Below are 6,000 nucleotides of genomic sequence, written 5' to 3' on the forward strand. Positions count from 1 at the left end.
GAACTGGACAAATTCATGAATACTTACACCTAGCTTTGGGGGCAGTAATTGTCTTGAGTTTGTACCAGCTGGCATGGTGGTAAAAAGGCACTCCTCTTTCCTAGCAGGACTGAGGTTGCCGTTCTCCATTGCTTTGTGGCGATGAAGAAAAAAAGACAAAGAGCGATCAAATTTCAGTCTACTAGTAAAGATGTGCACATTCAAGCAAATGAGATATTTTTACCCTTCAGATTAGCAGTTTTTTTTTTTCTTCGAGAATTACAGTGCTGACTAAGGTGTAAAGAAGCAAGCACTTGTATATGCTACTGGTAGAATGTAAATGAATACCTTTCTGGAATATGCTTTGTGGTTTTTTTTGTCCTGTAACTTAAGAAATAGCTTTATTAAAGTATAATTGACATACAATAAACTGCATACATTTAAAGCACACAATTTGGTAAGTTTTGACTTATATATACACACACCCCTATGAAGCCATTGCCATTAGAAAAGGTTGCCATTATCAAGATAATGAACATATCCACCACCTCTAAAAGGTTCCTCTGTCTTTGCCTTTCCCTCTGTCCCCTGGAAACCATGGATCTATGGCAGCAGTCCCCAACATTTTTGGCACCAGAACCCATTTCATGGAAGACAATTTTTCCACAGACCAGGGTGGGAGGGGAATGGTTTTGGGATGATTCAAGCACATTACATTTGTTGTGCAGTCAAACTTCTCTGCTAATGATGATCTGTATTTGCAGCTGCTCCCCAGCACTAGCATCACCACCTCAGCTCCACCTCAGATCAGCGGGCATTAGATTCTCATAAGGAACATGCAGCCTAGATCCCTGCATGTGCAGTTTACAGTAGGGTTCATGCTCCTATGAGCATATCTAATGCTACTGCTGATCTGACAGGAGGTGGAGCTTATGTGGTGATGCGAGTGATGGGAACAGCTGTAAATATATATGAAGCTTCGCTGGCTTGCCACCGCTCACCTCCTGCTGTGCAGCCTGGTTCATAACAGGCCACAGACTGTACTGGTCTGTGGCCCAGGGGTTGGGAACTGCAGATCTATGGCCTACATAGGACATGATGGTGTCTACAGCACTAGCTGCAGAGCATTTGGAGTGTCTATTTGGAGCTTGGCAGGAAAAAATATTTATATAACATAAGAAATTAGTAAAACCCAAAGTATTAGGAAGATATTAAATGTTAATTTTAGCCAGGCATAGTGGTAGTGTGCACCTATAGTCCTAGCTACTTGGGAAGCTGACGCAGGAGGATTCCTTGAGCCTAGAAATTGGAGACCAGCCTCAGTGATACAGCAAGACTCCATCTAAAAAAAAAGTAGTTAATTTTATGTGAAAATTCAAAATTATCATTTTTTCCCAGAATCCTTAATGGGAAGCTTACTCTTACTTTCTAGACATAACTATTAAATATCAAGTTGTATGCTTGAATGGCCATTCTTAAGACATTTTAATAAATTCTTCAAATTCTTGGTAGTTACCATTGACAAGAAAGTTTGTTGATAACAAATAGCCGATGAAACAATTTAAAACTATTTTTAAAAAAACATTCAAAAATTGAAAGTTACATGTATAGCCTAACTGCTCTTCTTTTTCTATCATTGCCAAAATGTGATATTGCTAGTTTTTGGTGATAACACAAATGGATCTCAAGTGTGTAATAGAATATTTTCATACCAAGTATTTCTAAATATTGATGAAGTTCCAATTTATAGATTGTGTTTGTGTCGTTTGTCACCCTGCGACCAGCTTGGGCATCTCTAAACAAATAGAAGTATTTGGGGCATATACCTGGAGCTGTACCTGTGAGGAGCTGGCATTCCCCAAACCCCAACTGACTGACTTTCCCATGAAATTATTCAGCAGCTAGAGGGTACCTTGTCCATGATGGTCAGTGGCCCACTCGGCAGCAGACTTCTTGTGTAGCTTTCTGGGTGACTGGACGTGATCTTGGCTTCAACAGAACACATTCCAGCAGAGCAGTGAGTGCCAGAGGCCTGTCATGTTCTTTATTCATGGGGACTGAGAGGAAGAACATCAGACCCCCCTGTTTGGGCTACCTTCTAGGTGAGGAGCTTACTGGCCAAGAGGGCTGTGACTCCTCAGAAGGCTGAGGAGTTAGATATGTCTTCACTCACTTGTTACCTATTTGTGCATATGGGTATGCTGTGGCTCACTGGTGTGCCCAGGAAAAGCTGAAATCTCCATTTCCCAGGGTCCGTTATAGCTTGAAGTCCACAAGTGACTTAGCTTCCTCCATGTAGATGTGCCTTGAAATAGGAAAGGCCAAATGATACAGAGACCATATTTCTGCCAACATAGCCACAGAGCATTTGGTTTTTCTGGAATGTCAATAACAGAGATCCCAGGGTGTGGTGTGGCAGGATATGGAGCCGTTGTGCTGGTGGGGTTGGCTAAGGTAATGTGGCTCTGGAACCAGCAATTGGGCAGCATCTTCGTGATTTCCCAGCTCCCAGGCTCTTCTGGACAGCCAGCTCTGTCTTGGTGCTCTAAGAGTCCTACCAGGAAGTCAGACTAAAGGCTGCCTGTTCCTTCAGCCCTTGCATTCATCTTGTAAGCAGAAGGAGGCATCTGTGAATGGCCAGAATTTAACACCCAAGCACATTGTGTCTAAACTAGATAGTGGTTCCTGTTATCAGCAACTGAATTCTGATTGATAAAGATACTATAATATGTGCATATACATGTTGTAGAGTCAAAAAAATAGTATACCTTTCTTTAAAATTTTCTGAATTTTGTTTTAAAGAATTTCAAGCAGGGTTAGAGACACACATAATGTTACTAAGACGCACTAGGAACACCACGTACCATGAACCGCCAGCTCCTTTTACATATAGCCTCACCCTCAGCAGGTTTCTCCAGGCAGCAGTGCAGCGCCCAGACAGATGAAAGGGAGAAACCCAACCCACCTGCCTTTATTTGCTCCTGTTCTTGCACCCGATTTTGCCTATACTTAGCCACGCTTTCACTGCAACTCTGCCAGTTTCATCTCAGGCAATTTCTTTACGCATCATCCTGAAGAGGGAAAGGACGTTAACATCAAACTCTTGCCCAATTGTCTCAGGAAATCCATTTCTTGTTTTTGCTAAAAAAATATGCAAAACAGAAGGAAGATAGGAAATGTATTAAATATATACATAACACTTTCATCTTGTCATAACTTTTAAGTTAAATTAGACAAAACGCCAATGCTATGGTATTTGGGAACCTTTGAAGTGCTTGGATGTTGCTTGTGCTCATCAGAAAATACTCCTATCTTACTAAATGCTAGTTTTGAAGAAAACCTAGTCTTGGAGAAAATCAATATAAAGATAAATGAAATCAAGGGGCGTAGCCGTCTTCACCAGCTTGAGGTTCAAATGAAGTTCCACCTGCTGCTGTTGTCAGCTGTGGGAAGGGAGTGGGGGTGGGGTTCCTGTGCAGTCCAATCCACAGGCCCTGCTGTGGATGTACCTGCTCTTTACCCAGCTGCCCCAGGGCAGACCTCTGCACAGCCCACAGTGCCTTAAGAGAGATTGATACCACCTGCTCAGTGTTTCCCTGAGGATGCTCCATGCACAACCGCCATTACTGCCACCATTTTCCAAGGCATCCTCCCAGACCAGGGTAGTTAGGGCAGAACAGGTGTTCTAGTTGCAACCTCCTATTTTGATCAATAACATATCCCATGTGATTTAGGGACAAATAAGTAGCTTGAAAGAAAAACAGGCAACCAGGGCAGGGCTAGTCACATTTTTTGAGAATGGTAAAATTGTGAATTTACTTGTTCGTTTTGTAAAAAAAACATACTATGTGCACTTCTAAACCATAGTGTCTCATTCATATATGGTGCTCTCTGTCCTAGCAGCACCAAGCAAGATATTTCTGAAATTCACATTTAACTGTAATTTTGATATCAGTGTGATTATTTTCATTATAATTTTTTTAATTGTGGTAAAATATACAAGTTAAAAATTTACCATCGTAATCATTTTAGGTGTGCAGTTCAGTGACATTAAGTACATTCACATTGTCGTGCAACAAACACCATCCATCTCCAGAGTCTTTTCAACTTGCAAAAGTGAAATAATAACTCCCCCTTCCTCACTCCACCCCTAGCTGGCAAACCCTGTCTACTTTCTGTCTCTGAATTTGACTACTCTAAATATCTCATGTAAGTGGAAACATACAGTATTTGTACTTTTCTGACTGGCTTATTTCACTTAGCATAATGTCCTCTGGTTCAACTATGTTGTAGCATGTGTCAGAAGTTCCTTCCTTTTTAAGGCCAAATAATATTATGTATTTATATACCACGTTTTGTTTGTCCATTTATCTTTAGATGGACACTTGTGTTGCTTCCACGTTTTGTATCCATGTGTGTCTGTGTGTCTAGAAACTTGTTATTCTATTGAATGTCAAACTGTTTTAAGTGTTTGGTTTCTCATTTCTAGAGTACTTTCTTATCCTAAGGGTCATCCATCTATTAATATCCATCATCTCTTTTCTTTAGGATCTTTATTTTTTAATGAAGTATAATATATATTACAATAGTATATTTCGTGTGTCCTCATATCCTTTCACTGTGGATTTCATTTTTGGGAGAAGCAAAAAGTCACATAGGGCAAATTTGATAAGCTGCATGGGTGATTCATTAAAGCCCATTTATTACATGCCTACTATGTGCCAGGCACTGTGCTAGCATCTCACACCCGTTATATTTATGCAATCCTAAACAACCCTGTTTGAGGGTTATAAATAAATTTTAATATTCATTTTATAGATGAGAAAACTGGTACTGAGGGGCTTTAAGTGACTTTCCTAGGGGTGCACAACTAGAAAAAAATGCAGAAGCAGATCTGCCACCCAAAGTCCTTCTGACCCCAGAGCTCATGCTTATATCATCACACCAGTGTTTCTCAAGCTTTCCTGGTGATTGCACTCAATGTGGACTTTACAAAAACACAAATCGCTGGGCCCAACCCAGATAGACTGAATCAAAATTTACAGAGGAGGGAGTGGAAGACTACACTGCCCGACATTGTGGTATCCACTATCTTTTTGTTAAACGTAGCATGCTCCTAAGGTAATAAGATTACTCTGTGTAGCTCACAGATAGCTCTGAAGGCAGATCCTATAGCAGAGACTTGGAAATGTTATGGGATTAGTTATTGGAGTGACGGAATAGACTTCAAAGTGACCTCTTTGAAGGATAATATTTATTTGAATGTTTTGCTTTAGAATCACTAAAATGAGCAGCTTCACTGCTATATAGGCTCAAATGTACAGTAGGATAAAAAGAGACGGCATTTTATAGTGAAAAGGGTAAGTCAGCCCTGATTTAGGATCCTGGATAAGACTCTAAACTTCTCATAGAGCCTTGGTTTCTTCCTCTGTGAAATGGGGATGCTAATATCCAATTGGAAGGGCTATTGAATACATTAGAAATAAATATATATGCTTTGTTATGTAGTAAACACTTAGTAATTGGTAGTTCTTATAATAATAAAGCAAATTCCCCACAGGGAATTATAAATGTGAGCCACGACCCTCAGCAATGATCCTTGTGTGCTAAGCGCAGGAGCAGGGTTTCCAGTTGAAGGAAGTCTGGAGCTGTGTGTTGAAAAAATGTGCGCAGAGAAGCTTCTATACTTTTTTTATGTGGATAGGGGCTGGGGGCAGACTGCAATACTTAAAAAGGAATTTTATAGTGAAAATAGCAAGACATGAATGACATTGTCCCCTAGGTGGTGCTGAATCATCGTGAAAGTGCAAGTGGGACAGTCGATGTATTCAGAGGTGACTTCCCTCTGGTTTGAATTGCAAATCAGAGCAGGACAGCTCCCTGGGATATCTGGGAAAAATGACCAGGCAGAAAGAGTCCTTTCAGTAGGATTGAGTGCACAATACTCTTGCCTGTGAGGCCCCATCGGGTCTTGGGTTTGCTTTAGTTGGAAACAGGAAGCAGGGTCAGGTCAACTTTCAT

Source organism: Microcebus murinus, chromosome 8 (assembly GCF_040939455.1).
Source record: "Microcebus murinus isolate Inina chromosome 8, M.murinus_Inina_mat1.0, whole genome shotgun sequence".
NCBI classification, from domain to species: Eukaryota; Metazoa; Chordata; class Mammalia; order Primates; family Cheirogaleidae; genus Microcebus; species Microcebus murinus.